Source organism: Nicotiana sylvestris, chromosome 1 (genome assembly GCF_000393655.2).
Source record: "Nicotiana sylvestris chromosome 1, ASM39365v2, whole genome shotgun sequence".
Lineage (NCBI taxonomy): Eukaryota > Viridiplantae > Streptophyta > Magnoliopsida > Solanales > Solanaceae > Nicotiana > Nicotiana sylvestris.
Window position 1 is genome coordinate 184,840,786 of NC_091057.1, and position 8,002 is coordinate 184,848,787.

The 8,002-nt window shown below is 36.1% G+C and overlaps 1 long non-coding RNA gene across 1 annotated transcript; it reads left to right on the forward strand.

Annotated features, from left to right (window-relative positions):
- Positions 1 to 5,016: 5,016 nt before the first annotated feature.
- LOC138881275 (uncharacterized) lies at positions 5,017 to 7,769 on the forward strand. The gene is made up of 2 exons (XR_011403385.1): positions 5,017 to 6,711; positions 6,927 to 7,769. It is a non-coding gene; the product is annotated as an uncharacterized lncRNA (long non-coding RNA).
- Positions 7,770 to 8,002: the final 233 nt, after the last annotated feature.

Sequence of the window (8,002 nt, forward strand, 5' to 3'; positions counted from 1 at the left end):
GACGGAGTTCAGCATGATAATGCCAAAGATGTGACTATAGGTGATGATGGCGTATTGAGGATGTAGGGTCGTATTTGTGTGCCCGATGTTGATGGGCTTAGAGATTTGATTCTTGAGGAGGCCCACAATTTGCGGTATTCCATCCATCCGGGTGCTGCGAAGATGTATCAGGACTTGAGACAGCATTACTGGTAGAGGAGAATGAGGAAAGACATTGTGGGATATGTGGCTCGGTGTCTCAACTGTCAATAGGTGAAATATGAGCATCAGAGACCGGGCGGTTTGCTTCAGTAGATGATTATTCCTGAGTGGAAATGGGAGAGAGTTACTATGGATCCTCGGACTTTGAAGAATTTTGATTCGATTTGGGTCGTTGTGGATAGGCTGACCAAGTCAGCGCATTTCATTACGGTGTGTACCATATATTCTGCGGAGCGGCTGGCTAGGATCTTTATTCAGGAGATTGTGCGGTTGCATGGTGTTCCAGTTACTATTATTTCAGATAGAGGTACTCAGTTCACTTCTCAGTTTTGGAGGACTTTTCAGCACGAGTTGGGCACTCAGGTGGAGTTGAGTTCAGCATTTCATCCTCAGACGGACGGACAGTCCGAGCGTACTATTCAGATATTAGAGGATATGTTGCGTGCTTGCGTGATTGATTTTGGAGGTTCTTGGGTTGAATTTTTACCACTTGCAGAGTTTGCCTACAACAACAGCTATCAGTCCAGTATTCAGATGGCACCGTATGAGGCCTTATATGGGAGGCGGTGTAGAACTCCAGTGGGTTGGTTTGAGCCCGGTGAGTCTAGATTGTTGGGGACAGATTTGGTCCATGATGCCTTAGAAAAGGTGAAGGTAATTCAGGAAAGACTTCGCACAGCTCAGTCGCGTCAGAAGAGTTATGCGGACCGGAAGGTCCGAGATGTGTCATTTATGGAGGGCGAGAAGGTTTTGCTGAAGGTTTCGCCGATGAAGGGTGTTATGAGGTTCGGAAAGAAAGGGAAGTTGAGTCCGCGGTTTATTGGACCATTTGAGGTACTTAGGAGGATTGGAGAGGTGGCTTACGAGCTTGCTTTGCTGCCTAGATTGTCGGGTGTTCATCTGGTATTCCATGTGTTCATGCTCCAGAAGTACATTGGGGACCCGTCTCATATTTTAGATTTCAGTACAGTACAGTTAGATGAAAATTTGACTTATAATGTGGAGCCAGTGGCTATTTTGAGTCGACAGGTTCAAAAATTGAGATCAAAAGATATAGCATCAGTGAAAGTACAGTGGAGAGGTCGGCCCATGGAGGAGGCTACTTGGGAGACCGAGCAGGAGATGCGGAGCAGGTACCCGCACCTATTTGAAACTCCAGGTATGTTTCTTAACTCGCTCGAGGACGAGCGTTTGTTTTAGTTGGGGAGAATGTAACGATCCGAACCGTCGTTTCCTATATTTTCATCCTGTATTCCCCGTTAAATGCTTATTCATGTTTCAATATGTGTACTTGGTGAATTTGAGTCAATTCGGATCGAGTTTGGTCTGAATGGGACAATTAGTCTCTTTAAGAAAGAATTAGTTTGGAAAAGTCAGCCGGACGTTGACTTGTGAGTTAGGGGGCTCGAAATTTAATTTCGATGATTCGGTTAGTTTTGGGGGATGATTTAAGGCCTAGGAGCGCAATCGGAATTAAATTTGGAGGTTCGGTGAAGAAATTAGCTCATTTTGGCGAAGTTAGTATTTTGGCGATTTCCGGTTGATAGGTGAAATTTTGATCCGACGGTCGGAATGGAATTCCGAGAATTTCTGTAGCTTCGTTATGTCATTTTGGACTTGTGACACCCCGATTTCGGGCTAAGTTGGGAGGGTTTTCCTTGTTCTATCACGTTTATTTCGCATTTAAGATTATATTGCCCATGATTTTGACTTATTCCTGCTAAGTAATTATAAAGAGATGTACTGTTTTGTTATTTGGCTGGCCTTGTCCTCACGAGAGACACCATCATGACCGGGTTGGGATTTTGGGTCGTGACAACATGATACAACTGAATAACACATAAAGAGAACCAGAAATAGGGAAGTGGAGCGGTAACTCATAAAACGACCGGTCGGGTCATTACATTTACGTAGGACTTAATTCACATTCTGACTTGTATTAGTGCTTTAACGATGTGTCATTGATTCCGGTGACATTTTGAAATAATACATTTTGGATTTTTGCGTAAATACATTCTGGATATAGTTAGTTGGTGTATTAGATTATTGTGTGAATAAATTATGCAGGGTATAATTTAGTAAACTGTTGAATACATATTGCATTTATATTTTGAATAAATATGAATATTTAACATATGCAGTTAAATCTGAATATATAATTACAATATGCTGAATACATAACAATACAAAATGTCTTACACAAACAATACCATCTGGAAACATTTGAATACTAATGAATAATATGAATATATTCGAATACATCTGAATACATACGAATACAACTTGTTGTATACATATGAATATGAGTGTATTATAAAAAGATTTCATATATCATTCAGCAATACATAACTCATTCATGTTTTTGAATACATCTAAATAAATCTAAATACAAAACATGTTTGTATGTGAAATTGTATATTGTTTATGAATGTAAAGTACGTCTAAATACTGTTTCTGACTTGAATATACAATCCAACAGAATACATTTGTATGCATACGAATACAACCTGTTAAATATATATGAATACAACATGTTGAATACATATGAATATAACATGTTGAATACATATGAATACAACTTGTTAAATATTGTTTCTGACTTGAATATACAATCCAAACGAATACATATGAATACAACCTGTTGAATACATATGAATACAACCTGTTGAATACATATGAATACAACCTATTGAATACATACGAATACAACCTGCTGATTACGTATGAATACTGATGCACAAAATATTGAAACATCGATTGAATACTTGAAATGATCATATATAAACACTGTGGATACAGTGATTAAAATGAAAATATGATTTTTTTTTCTTAACTGAATACCATCTTTACCAAAACAATATTCAAAAAATAGTATTCACATAAAACTACCTTCCAAAACTACATTCACCTAAAACTACTCTAACACTATCTTCACCGACGTATCCGAATCTGTGATTTGCCTAACCATCTTTGAGGGTGCTTCATTCTCGCTTATGGCATCAACGTCTATCTTCCCCATAGCATAGTCCCAAAGGAGGGCACCATATCTTTGACGGAGTAAATTGGCATCAAATATTATTTGCGGAACCAAACCAAAAGTGCTCAGAAACTCTGGGTATGCCGCGACATGCAACCCACAATCCCTGAAAATGTAGATTGAAACAATTAAAAACAATTCATATTATTAGACTTATAAATGATACAAGTAAGAGGATTGAATATATACATGCTCCCGGATTTTTCTTGAGGCAGATTTGAAATGAAAACAACATCAAAGGGATCAGTTTGTGCCTTGTCATTGTATGTTGAGTCATAAGACCAATCTATGTCTTGCAAAAGACACTAGAGTAAATAAGCACAAATCAGTGAAGCCAAATTTTGTATACATATAAATACATCTACATACACACATGCAAAAGTCATTGTAATAAGTACAAATCAGTGATGGAATTTTTGAATACTTATGAATACATCTAAATACGATATGCAAAAGTCATTGTAATAAGTATAAATATAATGAAGGCAATTTTGAATACTTATGAATATATCAACATACATATAAATCAAATCAATAAATAAGAAGAGGAAGCTATGTATCCACTATTGCACACATATAAATACAATAACATACAATAATAAATACCCATTGGAGAAGATAATACTCAATGTATGAGGACTCAAATACATATTGATACATCAACAATTACCTTTTCGTCCAGTGTATTTGAGTTATTTCTTGCATCGACCTCCTTTTCCTTGACACATGAAGCATTATCCATAAGTTTTTTTCTTTTTTCCGCTATGGGAAGTGCTGATTCTTTCGAAAATTTTCAACTTGGGCTTCTTTCAATGTGTCATTGTGTATTTTGTTCTCCTCTCTGCAGTTGTATTTGCCGCTGAACCTGCAAATTCCAATTCCGCTTGAGTGATTTGTAAAGAGAAAGAGGGCCCATTGAAATTGAGTACTTTGGTAGGTATACCTCTGGTAACCCTCTCCTGGGATGTTGAATCATACGTTGGAGAGAAAATCTCAAGTTTTCTGTTGAATACAATAACAATGGTTATTGTTTATAAAAATCAGTAGAGATAAATAGAATAAACAAAATACAAGCAAAATTCTAACAAGTTAAATACTTACCAACAACTATTTGTAGCAAAAAATAACGAAAGTTGAGAGAGACAATGCAGATGGTGTGTATGAAATTAGCATGGTGACTGAGAATGGGAAGAGCTAGGCGATGTGGGTGACAGATATTTTCAGTTGCAGAATCGTGGTTTATGGGAATGGGGGAAGAGAATGGCGTGTATCAAATTAGAGAGAGATAGAACATGGAGAGAGAAGTTTATATCAAATACGGTAATCATATGAGAAAAATCTGAAAGAGGAGAGAGAAAAATAATAAATAGCGTATATAGTGGTTTAAGGATAGGAGGTAACCATAAATAGATATTTTGCTATAAACATTAAAAGGTAGCTATAGAATATAATCTTTTAAAATGGTATTTATTTAAAATAAATAAGGTGTTAGCCTTTTCTATAGGAGGTAAAAATTTCTATTACAAATCTCCACCTTGGCTCTCATACCATATCTCATATAGGCATAAGCCTATTTACTAGAATACATGATGGAAGAATGAATTTGGGGACCAAGTTCACATGACATTTGCCATGATATCATATCCACTAGTATAACAAAATTTGGGGACCAAGTTTTCATGACATTTGCCATGACATCATATCCGCTATAACAAACTTAGAGGCCAAGGATTTCTTGCTATAAATAAAGGAGCTTCTCCTCATTTGTAAACACACCAATTCAAATGTTTTTCACTCTTGTCTTTTTTTTCCTCCTTTATTTCATTATAGAGTATTTTGTAAGAGAGTGAGTGTTGGGAAATACTTGTGTAAATTCTTTTTTTGAAGTGATCTTGTGAGGTTATTCTCTTGGGGTATTTGGGACTAAGTAGAGTATTTACTCTAATTTTGTACTCTTATTGATATAGTGAAATTGCCCCTGACCGCTTGTGGTTGCAACTTGCACTGTCTTTGTTAATGTCATTATAACGTTGTTTGGCTAAATTTTGCACTACCCAGGTTACAGATCATAACAAATTAGTATCAGTGCCGGATCTAATTGGGTTAGTTTCAGTAGTCAATATGACTCTAACAAAAACTTATATTGAGAAATTTGATCGAAGTGCAAACTTCGGAATGTGGCAATTAAAGATGGAAGCTATCCTAATTCAGGATGTCTTAGATTTGGCACTACAAGGAAAGGATAAGAAGATGGATATAATAACGGACGAGGAGTTTGCTGTCATTGACAAAAAAGGCAAAAGCAAGTATCATTTTAAATCTTTCAAATGAGGTTCTGCGTGAAGTAGCTATAGAAAGCTCACCCAATGGCATATGGGAAAAGCTGAAAACCCTGAATATGAAAAAAACAATTAAAAATAGGCTTTACCTAAAGAATAAACTCTACATTTTTCGTATGGCTGAAGGTACCTCTATACTTACACATCTTGATACTTTGGATTCCCTTCTTATGGATTTAACTAATATAGATGCTGAAATCAAAGATGAGGGATCAAATTGTGTTATTGCTTGTTTCCTCACCATGGTTGTTTAAGAATATAAGAGATATTATGCTTTATGAAAAGGATAATATCTCTTATAAAGATATCAAATCTATTTTGAAATCAAAAGAACAAATATATAGAGATATTACTGGAAAAATTAGTGGGAATCAAGGGGGAGGCTTGTTCATAAGAGGTAGATCCAATAAAAAGATTCAAGTAGTGAGAGACCTAAATCAAGGTCAAAATCCATATATAGAAATATCATGTGCAAATAATATCATAAGAAAGGTCATATTTTTCTCAATGCTTTAAATTGAAAAACAAAGAAAAGTATACACAAAAGAAAAATGAGCACAAAAATACTGACATTGATGAAGCAAGTATAGCTGCCGATGAGACTGAGGGAGCTATTAGTGAATTTTAGATTAGGGTTGTTCTTAACATATGTGTCCCAATAGGGATTTATTTACTACATATGAATCTATTGGAGGTGGAGTTGTCTTTATGGGCAACAATGTTGCCTGCAACTTTATTGACTGCAACATAGGAACGTTTGGGTCTATTTTCTGAAAAATAAAAGTGATGTTTTCTTAACTTTCAAACAATGGAAAGCTTTGATTGAGAAGTAAACAGGAAACAGATTAAGCGTCTTAGAACAAATAACGTCTTGAAATTTTGTAATGATGAATTCAACGAATTTTGCAAGAATGAAGGAATTTCTCGATACCGTACTATGAGAATGAAACCTTAACAAAATAGTGTGGCAGAAAGAATAAATAAAACTCTTTTGGAAAGGTCTCGCTGCATGATTTCAAATGCTGGGTTGACAAATGCTTTTTGGGCAGAAGCTATCTCTACAGCTTGTTATTATTGTCAAGTGTGCTCCTTCTGCACCCTTGAACTTTAAGACTCCAGAGGAAATGTGGTCAGGTACTCCTACTAATTATTCTGATTTAAAGAATTTGGTTGTCCTGCATACATGCATGTAAATGATGGAAAATTATAGCCAGGGGATAAAAAGTGCATTTTCCTTGGGTATGCATCTGGGTGAAAGGATACCGACTATGGTATCCTGATCCCATGGCACCAAAATTTATAATTATCATAGATATAACCTTTGATGAATCATTTATGTTACATAACAGAAAAGAGCAATACAGATAAAGGAAAAAATACATAGAAGTGGGTGGATGTTGAGATTGGCATTCCTTTTGAGCCAAGCTCACCAACTTTGAAGCAAAATACAGTTGAAACTCCTGAAGTTGAGCCAGAAGCTGAAATTCCTGAAGTTGAGACTCCTAAAATTGAACCGGAAGAAGAGGAGTATTCTATAGCCAAACATAGACCAAGAAGAGAAAGTAAGCAACCATTACGATTTGGAGATTATGTTACAGTTGCTTTTTTAGTTGCACAGGAAACTGAAGAAATTGGAGAACCATCAAAATATTCAGAAGCAGTTTCTGATGTTGATTCAGCCAAGTGGCTGATTGCAACGAATGAAGAAATTGAGTCTCTCCACAATAATGGTACTTGGTCTCTCGTGAAGCCACTATCAGGAAAGAGAATTGTTGGTTACAAATGGGTCTTCAAGAAAGAATATGACATTCCAAGGGTTGAAGATGCAAGGTATATGGCACAATTAGTTGCAAAAGGCTATAGTCAGGTACAAGGAGTTGATTAATGATATTTTTCACCTATTGTTAAACATAGCTCTATTGTTTCTTGCTTGCCTTAGTTGTCATGTATGATTTGGAATTAGAACAGCTTGATGTTAAGACATCTTTCTTACATGGCGAACTTGATGAACAAATATACATGCATCAACCCGAAGGATTTGAAATTGAAGGAAAGGAAGATCTTTCATGCCAAACCTCTCTAAAACAATGGTACGAGAGGTTTAATTCCTTTATGTTGGGTCATGGTTATTCGAGGAGCATGTATGATAGTTGTGTTTACTTTCGGAAGTTAAATGATGGTTCATTTGTGTACTTGTTACTATATGTTGATGACATGCTCATTATTGCTAAGGATTTGATAGAAATTCACAATTTAAAAAGTCAGCTTAAAAGTGAAATTGAGATGAAAGATTTGGGAGCAGCTAAGAAAATCCTTGGCATGGAGATTAAAAGAGACCGATGTCACGACCCGAATTTCTCGCCGTAGAGACCGTGATGGCGCCTAACATCGCACTTGTTAGGCAAATCAACGTTAGAGTTATAAT